The 17,672-nt window shown below is 59.8% G+C and overlaps 1 pseudogene; it reads right to left on the minus strand.

Moving 5' to 3' along the window:
* Positions 1–15,952, minus strand: part of LOC140400197 (seipin-like) — a 51,209-nt pseudogene extending 35,257 nt beyond the window's left edge.
* Between the last annotated feature and the right edge of the window lie 1,720 nt (positions 15,953–17,672).

The following is a 17,672-nucleotide window of genomic DNA, read 5'->3' on the forward strand; positions in this document are numbered from 1 at the left end:
CTATACCCCTGTGGCGTCCCTCACTCTACATCCCTGTGGCGTCCCTCACTCCCTCACTCTATACCCCTGAGGCGTCCCTCACTCCCTCACTCTATACCCCTGTGGCGTCCCTCACTCCCTCACTCTATACCCCTGTGCCGTCCCTCACTCTATACCCCTGTGGCGTCCCTCACTCTATACCCCTGTGGCGCCCCTCACTCCCTCACTCTATACCCCTGTGGCGTCCCTCACTCCCTCACTCTATACCCCTGTGACGGCCCTCACTCCCTCACTCTATACCCGTGGTGGCCCTCACTCCCTCACTCTACATCCCTGTGGCGTCCCTCACTCCCTCACTCTATACCCCTGTGGTGGCCCTCACTCCCTCACTCTATACCCGTGGTGGCCCTCACTCCCTCACTCTATACCCCTGTGACGGCCCTCACTCCCTCCCTCTATACCCCTGTGGCGTCCCTCACTCTATACCCCTGTGACGGCCCTCACTCCCTCCCTCTATACCCCTGTGGCGTCCCTCACTCTATACCCCTGTGGTGGCCCTCACTCCCTCACTCTATACCCCTGTGGCGTCCCTCACTCCCTCACTCTATACCCCTGTGGCGGCCCTCACTCCCTCACTCTATACCCCTGTGGCGTCCCTCACTCCCTCACTCTATACCCCTGTGGCGTCCCTCACTCTATACCCCTGTGACGGCCCTCACTCCCTCCCTCTATACCCCTGTGGCGTCCCTCACTCTATACCCCTGTGGTGGCCCTCACTCCCTCACTCTATACCCCTGTGGCGTCCCTCACTCCCTCACTCTATACCCCTGTGGCGGCCCTCACTCTATACCCCTGTGGTGGCCCTCACTCCCTCACTCTATACCCCTGTGGCGGCCCTCACTCTATACCCCTGTGGCGTCCCTCACTCCCTCACTCTATACCCCTGTGGCGTCCCTCACTCCCTCACTCTATACCCCTGTGGCGTCCCTCACTCCCTCACTCTATACCCCTGTGGCGTCCCTCACTCTATACCCCTGTGGCGTCCCTCACTCCCTCACTCTATACCCCTGTGGCGGCCCTCACTCCCTCACTCTATACCCCTGTGGCGTCCCTCACTCCCTCACTCTATATCCCTGTGGCGTCCCTCACTCTATACCCCTGTGGCGTCCCTCACTCTATACCCCTGTGGCGTCCCTCACTCCCTCACTCTATACCCCTGTGGCGTCCCTCACTCCCTCACTCTATACCCCTGTGGCGTCCCTCACCTCTATACCCCTGTGGCGTCCCTCACTCCCTCACTCTATACCCCTGTGGCGTCCCTCACTCCCTCACTCTATACCCCTGTGGCGTCCCTCACTCCCTCACTCTATATCCCTGTCCATACAGCTCTCCCCCACCACGTTTAATAACTTCAACACATTTATAGGTCCCTTTCCTGTACTGCCGTTGGGAATTGTATCTTCATTTACTTTGGATTCATTCCCAGGATGAGGCCGCCGCTGGGCCGGGCCCAGCATTTATTCCCCACCCCTAATTGCCCCTCGAGAAGGTGGTGGGTGAGCCGCCATGTTGAACCTGCCGCAGTCCCGTGTGGTGTAGGTACACCCACCGTGCTGTTAGGGAGGGAGTTCCCAGGATTTTGACCCCAGCCACAGTGAAGGAACGTCCGATATATTTCCGAGTCGGGATGGCGAGTGCCTCGGAGGGGGGGACTCGCAGGCGGTGGCGTTCCCCGTGCGTCTGCTGCTGCCCTCGTCCTTCTAGACGGTGGAGGTGGCGGGTTTGGAAGGTGCTGTCGAAGGAGCGAGTGGCTGCGGGGCGTCTTGTAGACGGTGCACACGGCTGCCGCTGTGCGTCGGGGGTGGAGGGAGCGAATGTTTGCGGTTAGCGTGTCGATCGAGCGGGGCTGCTTTGTCCTGGACGGCGTCGAGCTTCTCGAGTGTTGTTGGGAGCCGCGCTCATCCAGGCGAGTGGAGAGTATTCCCTCACACTCCTGACTTGTGCCTTGTAGATGGTGGACAGGCTTTGGGGGGAGTCAGGAGGTGAGTTACTCTCCGCAGGATTCCCAGCCTCTGACCTGCCCTGGTAGCCGCAGTGTTTATATGGTTGCTCTGTTTATCTGGTTATAAATATGGCGGTCAATATGGTCGCCTTCCTTAATCCTAACTATGTTTACTTTAGAGTCGCCAGGTATCTCTCGATACCACCGCAAGGTTCAAACCCGAATACTGATCAAAGAGCCAATACACCAGTTAGTTAGTTCAAAGTCAGTACTGTTTATTTACACACACACAGTAAGATCTACTCATGCACAAAGTACTACAAACTAAACTATCTCTAACGCTAACGCCTGTACTTAACTTCGGGTGCCCACTTAGTCAGAGGAACAATGGCCGTTGTTCGGATCTGAGGCTGTTGGGTTCGAAGAGGAACAGGAGAACAGTGAAGGTCGTCCGTCTGGTAGCGAGCGTTGACCTTGAACCTTGAACTTCTGGTGATGCTGGTGGATGGGTCTCTGTGCTTTGAGAGCCAAGTCCAAGAGAGTGAATCTCTCCTGGGGGTTCCTTCTTATCCTTGGAGGGCTTCGCGCGCTTTTAGGTGGGCCTTAAACTTGGCCCCAATTAATTGGGCCGCTTCTCGATCACTGTTATCGATCTTGACCGATAAAGGGGTGGGTGCCCTGATGGCGGGGCGTGTCTCAGGTGGCCGTTGGCCTTGCTTTGTTTGTGCTTTTCGGTTGGGGAACTGGCGCCGGGATGCCTGCAATAGTATCGGTGACCTGAGTGTCATTCCTTTGTTTCCCGGAGATGGGCCATCAATATGCTAATCGACCCATAGTTTCAATTCCGTCTGGGAGCCGTTTCCCAAATATCCATTCAGGCTCTGTGCCTGCTTGTTTTCTGGCATTGTCCACACTTCCCTATACTCTTTGCGAGCGTCCATTTTGTATTCGAGAAGTGGCCATCCCAGATGGCTACAATATGGCTGGGTCCAGTTCAGTTTCTGATCAATGGTGACCCCCCCAGGATGTTGATTGTGGGGGATTCGGCGATGGTAATGCCATTGAATGTCAAGGGGCGACGGTTAGATCCTGTCTTGTAGGAGATGGGCATTGCCGGGCGCGACTGTAACTTGCCACTTGTCAGCCCCGAGCCTGGAGATTGTCCAGGTCTTGCTGCATTGGGACAGGGACTGATTCAGTATCTGAGGAGTCGCGAGTGGTGCTGAACATGGTGCAGTCGTCCGCAAACATCCCCACTTCTGACCTTGTGATGGAGGGAAGGTCATTGATGAAGCAGCTGAAGATGGTTGGGCCGAGGACACGACCCTGAGGAACTCCTGCAGGGACGTCCTGGAGCTGAGATGATTGACCTCCAACCACCACAACCATCTTCCTTTGTGCCGGGTCTGACTCCAACCAGCGGAGAGTTTCCCCCCTGATTCCCACTGACTCCAGTGTAGCTCGGGCTCCGTGATGACACACTCGGTCAAACGCTGCCTCGATGTCGAGGGCAGTCACTCTCGCCTCACCTCTGGCATTCAGCTCTTTTGTCCATGTTTGAACCAAGGCTGTGATGGGGTCAGGAGCTGAGTGAACCTGGGCAGAACCCAAACTGAGCGTCCGGGAGCAGGTTATTGCTGAGTAAGTGCCGCTTGATAGCTCTGTTGGCGACTCTTTCCATCACTTTGCTGATGATGGAGAGCAGACTGATAGGGAGTTAATTGGCTGGGTTGGATTTGTCCTGCTTCTTGTGCACCGGTCACACCTGGGTGATTTTCCACATTGCCGGGTAGATGCCAGTGTTGTAGCTGGACTGGAACAGCTTGGCTAGGGGTGTGGCAAGTCCTGGAGCACACGTCTTCAGTACTATTGCGGGATATTGTCAGGGCCCAAAGCCTTTGCAGTGCCCAGCGCCTTCAGATGATAACACGCGGAGTGAGTCGAACTAGTTTTAGACACTGTTGTAACGTAGGAAAGGTCCTATCAACTTCAGTGTGATTATGAGCCAGATCATTAGTTTGTGTGTTGTTGGTTGGGGCCCAGGACACTGGGGAGAACTCTTCCCCCAACCTCCCCCCTGCAATACAGCCGTGGGATCCCCAGCAGATTGGGGGAATGAGCTCAAATGGTAGAGCACCTGCTTAGCATGTGAGAGGTAGTGGGATCGATGCCCACATTCTCCACTTTCATTTGGGGCAGCACGGTAGCATTGTGGTTAGCACAATTGCTTCACAGCGCCAGGGTCCCAGGTTCGATTCCCGGCTTGGGTCGCTGTCTGTGCAGAGTCTGCACGTTCTCCCCGTGTCTGCGTGGGTTTCCTCCGGGTGCTCCGGTTTCCTCCCACAGTCCAAAGATGTGCAGGTTAGGTGGATTAGCCATGATAAATTGTCCTTAGTGTCCAAAATAGTGTTGGGTGGGGTTACTGGGTTATGGGAATAGCGTGGCGGTGTGGGCTTGGGTGGGGTGCTCTTTCCAATAGCCGGTGCAGACTCGATGGGCTGAATGGCCTCCTTCTGCACTGTAAATTCTATGATCTATGATCTTCCACACCAACCCAAGAACGAAGACGGAGATCTCAGACTCACATCTCACCCAGAGAGCACCTCCTCCTCCGACAGTGCAGCCCTCCCTCAGCGCTATCACCCAGAGGCGGCCTAGATCTTTCTGCGCAGGTCCCTGGAGAGGGGACTCAATCTCCCAGCCCGGGCCACGAGCGGGGGGGGGGGGGGCGGGGGCGGGGAGAAGAGGGCCGCCCACCGAGGGCCCGACTGCAGTAAGCTTCGAACCAGCGGCGAACGTCCCAACGCTGGATCACGGAATAGAAATCACTGCCATGCGGTGGGCTGGGTGGTGGGGGGGGGGATTTGGGCCCAGCCGCGCTGCCCCACCCAGTCGAATAGCAGAGCTAACCGCACCCCCTCCCCCATCCTTCCTGCAGTCACCAAACCAGTGTAAAAAACAGCAACGCCAGGAGCGGGGGCCTTACCTTATTCCAGTAAAGTGGGCGTGGATTTGCAGCTGCGCCTTATAGACCTCGATGCGTTTGGTCTGGATCTCGATCACCGCCCCCATCGTCGGCGTGTACTGGACAGAGAGAAGAACCTTCACCGTCAGGACCTTCTATTCCACCCCCCACCCCCTCCCAACCCCAACGCTTCAGACGCCATCATGCAGCCGGAAATCTGGGGGGGGGGGGGCGGGGCACGGATTCAGCCCCTCCCCTCCACCCAATCCTCCATCAGTGCCCGTCGCACAGGTGTGTGTGTGGGGGACCCTGCCGTGTGCAAAATGGCCGCCGTCTTTCCAACACGACCATGGCGGCCGCGCTGGGAAAAAGCGCTTGGGCGGCGGTGGAAAGTTCTGGAGGAGCTGCTAACGGGTCTTCTGCGCCCGAGCTGGGTTGAGGGGCAAGTTCTAATCGAGGCGGCGTTCAAAGTCACGGGGGGGGGGGGGGGGGGGGGGGGGGGAGAACGAGGAGAAAGCGCTTCCCAGTTGCCGGGAGGGTGAACACAGACTGAGGAGAATCGGGAAAAGGACCAGGGCGGGGAAAGAGGACGTAAATGTTTTTTTAAACACAGCGAGTTATTGTGATCTGGAAGGGGCTGCCTGATAGGGTGGCGGAGGAAGCAGATCATGGCCTTCCACACAGCTGTAGGTTGGAGCAAATGTTACTTAAATTGACGAGTGTAATAAGCATCGACGGAGGGAAGGAAAAAACAGGACTGAGCTCAGGCTATCGGAGGAGGTCCACAATGTCTTCAAAGCATTGTGGAGCAGGGCTGTCTGTCAGCTTTTTACTTTCGTTTGAGGCTGTTTGCTGCAGGATGTGTTTTAGTTTCGTTTTCAGTGTTGGAGCTGAAGCCAGACAGAGCAGGTGTACTGTTGAGCTCTCTGCCATGAAAAGACTCTCTCTTGATCATTTGGTGAATTCAGAATTATAAATGTTCTCAGTAGTGAATGTAAACCTGATGTGCTTCTGTTAAAAGGTGTTTCTTTTGTCTTCTGGATGTTGTTTGGGAAGTTATTAAGCATTACGTAGTGGTGTATTCTTTGGGGGTTGTATTTGAATTGATGGTTGCTGAGATGTTCACTGTTTGTTTTAAAAAGGTTAACTTGAGTTCATAGAATAAACATTGTTTTGCTTTGAAGAATACTTTTCCATTTCTGCTGTCCCACACCTGTAGAGTGGGCCGTGTGCTCCCAGACCACAATCTAGTAAAAGTTGTGGGTCAGGGGAACTCCCATGATACACTTTGGGGTTCTCTAAACCCTGGCCCATAACACAGTGGCTAGCACCGCTGCCTCACTGCGCTGAGGACCCGGGTTCGAATCCCGGCCCCGGGTCACTGTCCGTGTGGAGTTGGCCCATTCTCCCCGTGTCTGCGAGGGTTTCACCCCCACAACCCAAAGATGTGCAGGGTTAGGTGGATTGGCCGCGCTAAATTGCTCCTTAATTGGAAAACAAAATAATTGGGTACTCTAAATTTATTTATTTTTTTAAATAAGAAGGCCCCCCGCCCCCGCACGGAGATTCTTTATTGGGCGTTGTAAAGTTCTCGTCTTCCCGACTGCCCGTAATGTCCATCCAAAGGCTGGTGCGCGCACTCAGTGAGGGGGGAGTACTGGTGTGTGTCTCTCTCTCGCGCCCTTCCTTACCGAGTCTTCCTGATAGTCCGAGTACAGCTCGATCTCCACCACCTGGGTCTGCTCCACCAATCCGGAGATGAAAAGCGGGGCGTAGATCAGCGTGTCCAAGGTCTGCAGCAGCCACGATTTGTAATGTAACATTGCCTGTCAGAAACAGCACGTTGAGTGGTTACACGGGTGGGGTTCATGCCAGAGACACCTCCCTCGCTCACAGGCCTGCTTTGCGCCCGCGCAGACCCCCCACCCCCCCCCCCCCCCCCCCCCAATCGTGTCCACCCTCCCTCAGCCCCACCTGTCAATCGTGTAACCCTCCTCAGCCCACCTGTACAGGACCACCCCCGCCCCCCTCCCGCCCACCTCCACACAGGTCCGCCCCCCCCCCCTACCTGCGCCGTGAAACGGTTTGATCAGAAGGAACAAGAGCACCCCACCCCCCCCCCCCCCTCCCCCCCACCCCCCTCCCCTTCTCCTCGGCTCCCCCCCAGAATTCCTAAATTCCGTATTCCGGGCATCCCGTGGGGGGGCAAACGCCCATTGCTCCCCCTTCCTTCCCTCAGTCGATGCTTGTTCTAATCGTCAATTTAAGTAGCATTAGCCCCAGCTGTTTAGCACAGGGCTAAATCGCTGGCTTTGATAGCAGACTAAGTCAGGCCAGCAGCACGGTTCGATTCCCGTAACAGCCTCCCCGAACAGGCGCCGGAATGTGGCGACGAGGGGCTTTTCACAGTAACTGCATTTGAAGCCTACTTGTGACAATAAGCGATTTTCATTTCATTTCATTTTTCACCTACAAAAGGCACAGGAGCAGACTGAGGCCACTCGGCCCATCGAGTCTGCTCCGCCATTCAATCATGGCTGATATTTTCTCATCCCCATTCTCCTGCCTTCTCCCCATAACCCCCGATCCCCTTATTAATCAAGAACCTCTCCATCTCGGTCTTAAAGACACTCAGTGATTTGGCCTCCACAGCCTTCTGCGGCAAAGAGTTCCACAGATTCCGCACCCTCTGGCTGGAGAAATTCCTCCTCATCTCTGTTTTAAAGGATCGTCCCTTTAGTCTGAGATTGTGTCCTCTGCTTCTAGTTTTTCCTACAAGTGGAAACATCCTCTCCACGTCCACTCTATCCAGGCCTCGCAGTATCTTGTACGTTTCAATAAGATCGCCACCCCCTCAAAGATCATAGGTCATAGAATTTACGGTGCAGAAGGAGGCCATTCGGCCCATCGAGTCTGCACCGGCCCTTACAAAGGGCACCCGACTCAAGCCACGTGTCCACCCTATCCCCGTAACCCCCACTTAACCTTTTTGGACACGAAGGGCAATTTTATCATGGCCAATCACCTAACCTGCACGTCTTTGGACTGAGAGAGGAAACCGGAGCGCCCGGAGGAAACCCACGCAGACACGGGGAGAACGTGCAGACTCCGCACAGACAGAGACCCAAGCCCGGGAATCGAACCTGGGACCCTGGAGCCATGGAAGCAACTGTGCTAACCACTGTGCTACCCTACCCTGATCCTTCTAACCTTCAACGAGTACAGACCCAGAGTCCTCAGCCGTTCCTCACACAACAAGCTCTTCATTCCAGGGATCATTCTTGTGAACCTCCTCTGGACCCTTTCCAAGGCCCCAGCGCATCCTTCCTTAGACACAGGGCCCAAAACTGCTCACAATACTCCAAATGGGGGTCTGACCAGAGCCTTATACAGCCTCAGAAGTACATCCCTGGCCTTGTATTCTAGCCCTCTCGACGTGAATGCTAACATTGCATTTGCCTTCCTAACTGCTGACTGAACCTGCACATTAACCTTCAGAGAATCGTGAACAAGGTCTCCAAGCCCCTCTGTGCTCCTGCGTTCCACAATCGGATTGACAGCTGGGCCAGAAGGCAGGGCGAGACTCACCGATCTGGAGACACTGGAGATCTCGCGGCCCGCCTGGGTGTAGCACGCCATCCGCACCATGAACATCCCCAAAATTCTGATTGATGGGAGATTCCGGCATGAGGAGGCGGAGGGAGATCCGGTAGGGCTGTCCGTACGTCATCACCTGGAGCAAAAGAAAACGAGCCCCAAAAAAAGGAAAGCGGGAAGGGAAGGGTCAACGGGGAAAGTGAAAAGCTCTCGCTTCGCCGCCGACCACTGGAGCTGCTATCGGCCGAGTCCAGATTCCCCCTCTGCCCCTTTCCATTACCGTCACCAGGGAAGGTACACTCAGGGCCGAGACTGGGAGACGTTAGGACACTGAAGGGGGCCTGGTGCGAGAGGCGGGTAAGAGGGGTTTAGCTAGAAGATCTGCCACTATCTTACTCAATGGCGTGCAGACTTCAGGGGCCCACTCTTGACGCTCTTGTGCAACAGTTACCTCCTGTTTCAGTCTCGTCCCTTCGGTAACGCAAATAACATCGGACGTCTCCTCAATTGACTAAAGCGAATGAGGCCAGTGGGTCGTTTGATTCAGGTTAGCTTCGCCGCAGAGTGTGAGGCGAAACGGATGTTGCTCCCATCCCGAATCGCCCCTCGCGGAGGCGGTGGGCGGGCCGCCATCTTGAACCCGCCGCAGTCCCGTGGGGTGTAGGTACACCCACCGTGCTGTTAGGGAGGGAGTTCCCAGGAGTTTGACCCCAGCACAGTGAAGGACCGGCCGATTTATTTCCGAGTCGGGAGCGGCTCGGGGGGGGGGGGGGAGACGACGACTCGCAGGCGGTGGTGTTCCCCGTGCGTCCGCTGCTGCCCTCGTCCTTCTAGAGGGTCGGGGTGGCGGGTTTGGAAGGTGCTGTCGAAGGAGCGAGTGGCTGCGGGGAGTCTTGTAGACGGTGCGCACGGCTGCCGCTGTGCGTCGGGGCGGGGGGGGGGGGCGGGGGGGGAGGGAGCGAATGTTTGCGGTTAGCGTGTCGATCGAGCGGGGCTGCTTTGTCCTGGACGGCGTCGAGCTTCTCGAGTGTCGTTGGGAGCCGCGCTCATCCAGGCGAGTGGAGAGTATTCCCTCTCACTCCTGACTTGTGCCTTGTAGATGGTGGACAGGCTTGGGGGGAGTCAGGAGGTGAGTTACTCTCCGCAGGATTCCCAGCCTCTGACCTGCTCTGGTAGCCACAGTATTAATGTGGCTGGGCCCAGTTCAGTTTCTGGTCAATGGTAACCCCAGGATGTTGGGGGATTCAGCGATGGGAACGCCAGGAAGTCGACACCCATCCACACGTGATCCAGGAGTAAGGCTAATTGGGGAAAAAAGTTCCCAAACGCAGTTGCCCAACTCCCGCAGATTTGGCCCAAACCCACTTCCTGCTGGGGTTCCGGATTGCCGACCCAGCCGCTGCCCTTACCTTTTCCCGTCCGTTCCGGAGTAGAGAGACATTCCGGTGGGATAGGAACAGAGGAAGTCCTCCGAGTCGCAATCTGTCCTGACAAATGAGAGAGCAGAAATGTCATTAGGTGGTCCGCGCCTTTGTCGGGTGAGGGTGGAGTGGGCGGGAGGAGGCCCCTCGCAGGGGAGAGGGGGGGGGGGTGGGGAAGCGCGAGGGAGGGGCAAAAGAGTCGCTGGAACTGGGCGGTGGTGGGGGTGGCGACGGACGGACAGAGTGTGGCTGGAATGGAAGTCGGGGAGTTACCTGTAATTATAGTGGACTGGGGTGCTGAAGCTGACTGACGGCATGTAGCTGTAATAGAAGCTCCCGTACAGGAAGACGGACATCCACAGCAGCAGTAGGATCATGCTGACCAGGATGGCTGTCTGCAGTAGAGTCCGTCTCATCCTCAACATCAGCTCGGCTGCATTGTCCAGCATCCAATTCGCGTACTCGCTCATTTTCACACTCGCTCCTTCTCCCTCTCTCGCTCTCCCTCTCCCGCCCACCTGCAGGAGAGGGAGATCAGAAATTCAATCAGCTTTTTTACGCTCAGCCCTCTCAGTATATCTCGGGGGAGAGAGAGGAGACGGGGAGAGAGGGGAGACGGGGAGAGAGAGAGGGAGACGGGGAGGGAGAGAGAGGGAGATGGAGTGACAGAGAGAGGGAGACGGAGAGAGAGAGAGAGAGAGAGAGAGGAGACGGGGAGAGAGAGAGGGAGACGGGGAGAGAGAGAGGGAGACGGGGAGAGAGAGAGGGAGACGGGGAGAGAGAGAGGGAGACGGGGAGAGAGAGAGGGAGACGGGGAGAGAGTGAGGGAGACGGGGAGAGAGTGAGGGAGGGAGACGGGGAGAGAGGGAGACGGGGGAGACAGAGAGAGGGAGACGGAGCGTGAGAGAGAGAGGGAGACGGAGCGTGAGAGAGAGAGGGAGACGGAGCGTGAGAGAGAGAGAGGGAGACGGAGCGTGAGAGAGAGGGGGAGACGGAGAGAGAGAGAGGGAGACGGGGAGAGAGAGAGAGGAGACGGGGAGAGAGAGAGTGGTGAGGCGGGGAGAGAGAGAGGGAGACGGAGCGTGAGAGAGAGAGGGAGACGGGGAGAGAGAGAGGGAGACGGGGGAGACAGAGAGAGGGAGACGGAGCGGTGAGAGAGAGAGGGAGACGGAGCGTGAGAGAGAGAGAGGGAGACGGAGCGTGAGAGAGAGAGAGGGAGACGGAGCGTGAGAGAGAGAGAGGGAGACGGAGCGTGAGAGAGAGGGGGAGACAGGCAGAGAGAGAGGGCGGCGGGGGGGAGAGAGAGGGCGGCGGGGGGAGAGAGAGGGCGGCGGGGGGAGAGAGAGGGCGGCGGGGGGAGAGAGAGGGCGGCGGGGGGAGAGAGAGGGCGGCGGGGGGAGAGAGAGGGCGGCGGGGGGAGAGAGAGGGCGGCGGGGGGAGAGAGAGGGCGGCGGGGGGAGAGAGAGGGCGGCGGGGGGAGAGAGAGGGCGGCGGGGGGAGAGAGAGGGCGGCGGGGGGGGGGAGAGGGCGGCGGGGGGAGAGAGAGGGCGGCGGGGGGAGAGAGAGGGCGGCGGGGGGGAGAGAGAGGGCGGCGGGGGGAGAGAGAGGGCGGCGGGGGGAGAGAGAGGGCGGCGGGGGGAGAGAGAGGGCGGCGGGGGGAGAGAGAGGGCGGCGGGGGGAGAGAGAGGGCGGCGGGGGGAGAGAGAGGGCGGCGGGGGGAGAGAGAGGGCGGCGGGGGGAGAGAGAGGGCGGCGGGGGGAGAGAGAGGGCGGCGGGGGAGAGAGAGGGCGGCGGGGGGAGAGAGAGGGCGGCGGGGGGAGAGAGAGGGCGGCGGGGGGAGAGAGAGGGCGGCGGGGGGGAGAGAGAGGGCGGCGGGGGGAGAGAGAGGGCGGCGGGGGGAGAGAGAGGCGGCGGGGGGAGAGAGAGGGCGGCGGGGGGAGAGAGAGGGCGGCGGGGGGAGAGAGAGGGCGGCGGGGGAGAGAGAGGGCGGCGGGGGAGAGAAGAGGCGGCGGGGGGAGAGAGAGGCGGCGGGGGGAGAGAGAGGGCGGCGGGGGAGAGAGAGGGCGGCGGATGAGAGAGAGGGCGCGGGGGAGAGAGAGGGCGGCGGGTGGGAGAGAGAGGGCGGCGGGGGGAGAGAGAGGGCGGCGGGGGAGAGAGAGGGCGGCGGGGGAGAGAGAGGGCGGCGGGGGGAGAGAGAGGGCGGCGGGGGGAGAGTGAGGGCGGCGGGGGGAGAGAGAGGGCGGCGGGGGGAGAGAGAGGGCGGCGGGGGGAGAGAGAGGGCGGCGGGGGAGAGAGAGGGCGGCGGGGGGGAGAGAGAGGGCGGCGGGGGGAGAGAGAGGGCGGCGGGGGGAGAGAGAGGGCGGCGGGGGGAGAGAGAGGGCGGCGGGGGGAGAGAGAGGGCGGCGGGGGGGAGAGAGAGGGCGGCGGGGGGAGAGAGAGGGCGGCGGGGGGAGAGAGAGGGCGGCGGGGGGAGAGAGAGGGCGGCGGGGGGAGAGAGAGGGCGGCGGGGGGAGAGAGAGGGCGGCGGGGGGAGAGAGAGGGCGGCGGGGGGAGAGAGAGGGCGGCGGGGGGAGAGAGAGGGCGGCGGGGGGAGAGAGAGGGTGGCGGGGGAGAGAGAGAGAGAGAGAGGGAGACGGAGAGAGAGAGGGAGACGGAGAGAGAGAGGGAGACGGAGAGAGAGAGGGAGACGGAGAGAGAGAGGGAGACGGAGAGAGAGAGGGAGACGGAGAGAGAGAGGGAGACGGAGAGAGAGAGGGAGACGGAGAGAGAGAGGGAGACGGAGAGAGAGAGGGAGACGGAGAGAGAGAGGGAGACGGGGAGAGAGGGAGACGGGGAGAGAGGGAGACGGGGAGAGAGAGAGACGGGGAGAGAGGGAGACGGGGAGAGAGGGAGACGGGGAGAGAGGGAGACGGGGAGAGAGGGAGACGGGGAGAGAGGGAGACGGGGAGAGAGGGAGACGGGGAGAGAGGGAGACGGGGAGAGAGGGAGACGGGGAGAGAGGGAGACGGGGAGAGAGGGAGACGGGAGAGAGGGAGACGGGGAGAGAGGGAGACGGGGAGAGAGGGAGACGGGGAGAGAGAGAGGGAGACGGGGAGAGAGAGAGGGAGACGGGGGGAGAGAGAGGGGCGGCGGGGGGAGAGAGAGGGCGGCGGGGGGAGAGAGAGGGTGGCGGGGGGAGAGAGAGAGAGAGAGAGGGAGACGGAGAGAGAGAGGGAGACGGAGAGAGAGAGGGAGACGGAGAGAGAGAGGGAGACGGAGAGAGAGAGGGAGACGGAGAGAGAGAGGGAGACGGAGAGAGAGAGGGAGACGGAGAGAGAGAGGGAGACGGAGAGAGAGAGGGAGACGGAGAGAGAGAGGGAGACGGAGAGAGAGAGGGAGACGGAGAGAGAGAGGGAGACGGAGAGAGAGAGGGAGACGGAGAGAGAGAGGGAGACGGAGAGAGAGAGGGAGACGGGGAGAGAGGGAGACGGGGAGAGAGGAGACGGGGAGAGAGAGAGACGGGGAGAGAGGGAGACGGGGAGAGAGGGAGACGGGGGAGAGAGGGAGACGGGGAGAGAGGGAGACGGGGAGAGAGGGAGACGGGGAGAGAGGGAGACGGGGAGAGAGGGAGACGGGGAGAGAGGGAGACGGGGAGAGAGGGAGACGGGGAGAGAGGGAGACGGGGAGAGAGGGAGACGGGGAGAGAGGGAGACGGGGAGAGAGGGGAGACGGGGAGAGAGAGAGGGAGACGGGGAGAGAGAGAGGGAGACGGGAGAGAGAGAGGGAGACGGGGAGAGAGAGAGGAGACGGGGAGAGAGAGAGGAGACGGGGAGAGAGAGAGGGAGACGGGGAGAGAGAGAGGGAGACGGGGAGAGAGAGAGGGAGACGGGAGAGAGAGAGGGAGACGGGGAGAGAGAGAGGAGACGGGGAGAGAGAGAGGGAGACGGGGAGAGAGAGAGGGAGACGGGGAGAGAGAGAGGGAGACGGGGAGAGAGAGAGGGAGACGGGGAGAGAGAGAGGGAGACGGGGAGAGAGAGAGGGAGACGGGGAGAGAGAGAGGGAGACGGGGAGAGAGAGAGGGAGACGGGGAGAGAGAGGGGGAGACGGGGGAGAGAGAGAGGGAGACGGGGAGAGAGAGAGGGAGACGGGGAGAGAGAGAGGGAGACGGGGAGAGAGAGAGGGAGACGGGGAGAGAGAGAGGGAGACGGGGAGAGAGAGAGGGAGACGGGGAGAGAGAGAGGGAGACGGGGAGAGAGAGAGGGAGACGGGGAGAGAGGAGAGGGAGACGGGGTGAGAGAGAGGGAGACGGGGAGAGAGAGAGGGAGACGGGGAGAGAGAGAGGGAGACGGGGGAGCGAGAGAGGGAGACGGGGAGAGAGAGAGGGAGACGGGGAGAGAGAGAGGGAGACGGGGAGAGAGAGAGGCAGACGGGGAGCGAGAGAGGGGAGACGGGGAGAGAGAGAGGGAGACGGGGAGAGAGAGAGGGAGACGGGGAGAGAGAGAGGGAGACTGGGAGAGAGAGAGGGAGACGGGGAGCGAGAGAGGGAGACGGGGAGCGAGAGAGGGAGACGGGGAGCGAGAGAGGGAGACGGGGGAGCGAGAGAGGGAGACGGGGAGAGAGAGAGGGAGACGGGGAGAGAGAGAGGGAGACGGGGAGAGAGAGAGGGAGACGGGGAGAGAGAGAGGGAGACGGGGAGCGAGAGAGGGAGACGGGGGAGCGAGAGAGGGAGACGGGGAGAGAGAGAGGGAGACGGGGAGAGAGAGAGGGAGACGGGGAGAGAGAGAGGGAGACGGGAGAGAGAGAGGGAGACGGGGAGAGAGAGAGGGAGACTGGGAGAGAGAGAGGGAGACGGGAAGCGAGAGGGGGAGACGGGGAGCGAGAGAGGGAGACGGGGAGCGAGAGAGGGAGACGGGGAGCGAGAGAGGGAGACGGGGAGCGAGAGAGGGAGACGGGAGCGAGAGAGGGAGACGGGGAGAGAGAGAGGGAGACGGGGAGCGAGAGAGGGAGACGGGGAGCGAGAGAGGGAGACGGGGAGCGAGAGAGGGAGACGGGGGAGAGAGGGAGACGGGGAGAGAGAGAGGGAGACGGGGAGAGAGGGAGACGGGGAGAGAGGGAGACGGGGAGAGAGGGAGACGGGGAGAGAGAGAGGGAGACGGGGAGAGAGGGAGACGGGGAGAGAGAGAGGGAGACGGGGAGAGAGAGAGGGAGACGGGGAGAGAGAGAGGGAGACGGGGAGCGAGAGAGGGAGACGGGGAGAGAGAGAGGGAGACGGGGAGAGAGAGAGGAGACGGGGAGAGAGAGAGGGAGACGGGGAGAGAGAGAGGGAGACGGGGAGCGAGAGAGGGAGACGGGGAGCGAGAGAGGGAGACGGGGAGCGAGAGAGGGAGACGGGGAGCGAGAGAGGGAGACGGGGAGCGAGAGAGGGAGACGGGGAGCGAGAGAGGGAGACAGGGAGCGAGAGAGGGAGACGGGGAGCGAGAGAGGGAGACGGGGAGCGAGAGAGGGAGACGGGGAGCGAGAGAGGGGAGACGGGGAGCGAGAGAGGGAGACGGGGAATAGAGAGAGGGAGACGGGGAGAGATGGAAAGTAAGAGGAGTGAGACGGGCTGGAATGTGGAACAAGGCGAAAGTTACACTTACAGAGGGCTGGTGTCTTGCCTGGAGACTCTGATATCTGGATGCAGCAAACTGAGGTGGGTTCAGTTTAAGAACCGCTCCGAGCCCTTCTGTGCGCTCCTCCTGGCAGCTACAGTCCCTGGTGAGCACATTCCCAATCCAGGCTGTTGTGTCAAGATGGCTCGGGGGCTGTGTCTTCCCTCTGCCCAGTTCGAGCTGCGAAAAGCAAAGCTCGGAGCTTGGCCGCACACTGCAGTGGGCGAGCCCCGGGCTCAGAGCTTCCTCACTGCTGCCTCGTTCTTTCCAAACGTCTCCGTTGGTCGCAGGAAACCTGCACTGATGTCCCACCCTTAATCAGAGAGAAGAAAGAAGCAACAATTTGGAGCGGAACACAGTGTGCGGGAGTAGCCCGTGAGGGGGAGGGGGGGGGGGGGGGAAAGAGTGTGTGTCCTACACGGGTGTATGCAACGTGCTCCATTTCCCAACACCCAATACTCAGCACTCCCCCCCCTAGCTGCTCGGCCCCTGAGCCTGTGTTCAAGCCAGCATCCAGCAGAACGCTCACCACACCAGCTCACCCAGCAGAAACCCCCACACCAGCTCACCCAGCAGAAACCCCCACACCAGCTCACCCAGCAGAAAGCCCATACCAGCTCTCCAGCAGAAAGTCCAATACCAGCTCACCAGCAGAAACACATCTCGTAACCAGCTCACCCAGCAGAAAGCCCCATACCAGCTCATCCAGCAGAAAGCCCCATACCAGCTCTCCAGCAGAAAGTCCAATACCAGCTCACCCAGCAGAAACACATCTCGTAACCAGCTCACCCAGCAGAAAGCCCCATACCAGCTCACCCAGCAGAAACACATCTCGTAACCAGCTCACCCAGCAGAAGCCCCATACCAGCTCACCCAGCAGAAACACATCTCGTAACCAGCTCACCCAGCAGAAAGCCCCATACCAGCTCATCCAGCAGAAAGCCCCACACCAGCTCACCCAGCGGAAAGCTCACCACACCAGCTCACCCAGCAGAAAGTACAATACCAGCTCATCCAGCAGAAACACATCTCATACCAGCTCTCCCAGCAGAAAGCCCAATACCAGCTCACCCAACAGAAATCCCCCATACCAGCTCACCCAGCAGAATGCCCCCATACCATATCATCCAGCAAAGCCCCCATACCATCTCACCCAGCAGAAAGCCCTCCCGTACCAGCTCACCCAGCAGAAAGCCCACTCTATACCAGCTAACCCAACCGCAACCCCTCTATACCAGCTCCCCAGCAGAAACCCCTCTAATCCAGCTCCTCCTGAAGAAACACCCTCTATACCAGCTAATCCAGCAGAAAACCGCTCCAAACCAGCTAACCCAGCAGAAACCCCCATTATACCAGCTCCCCCAGCAGAAAACCCCTCTATACAGCTCCCCAGCAGAAAACCCCTCTATACCAGCTAACCCAGCAGAAACCTCCTTTATACCAGCTCCCCCAGCACAAACCCCCTTTATACCAGCTAACCCAGAAGACACCCCCTTTATATCAGCTCCCCCAGCAGAAACCCCTTTATACCAGCTAACCAGCAGAAACCCCCTTTATACAGCTAACCCAGCAGAAAACCCCCTCTATGCCAGCTAACACAGCAGAAACCTCTCTATACCAGCTAACCCAGCAGAAACCCCCTCTATGCCAGCTAACACAGCAGAAACCTCTCTATACAGCTAACCCAGCAGAAAACCCCTCTGGACCAGCTCCCCCACCAGAAACCCTCTCTATATCAGCTAACCCCAGCAGAAACCCCCTCCATACCAGCTCCCCCACCAGAACCCTCTCTATGCCAGCTAACCCAGCAGAAACCCCTCTATACCAGCTACTCCAGCAAAAAACCCTCTATGCTAGCTCCCCTAGCAGAAACCCCCCTCTAAACCCAGCTCCGCTAGCAGAAACCCCCTCTAAACCCAGCTCCCCTAGCAGAAACCCCCTCTAAACCCAGCTCCCCAGCAGAAACCCCTCTAAACCAGTTTCCCCCAGCAGAAAACCCCTCTATATCAGCTCCCCCAGCAGAAAACCCCTCCTATCAGCTCCCCCAGCAGAAAACCCCGCTGTACAGCTAACCCACC

Source organism: Scyliorhinus torazame, chromosome 24 (assembly GCF_047496885.1).
Source record: "Scyliorhinus torazame isolate Kashiwa2021f chromosome 24, sScyTor2.1, whole genome shotgun sequence".
Lineage (NCBI taxonomy): Eukaryota > Metazoa > Chordata > Chondrichthyes > Carcharhiniformes > Scyliorhinidae > Scyliorhinus > Scyliorhinus torazame.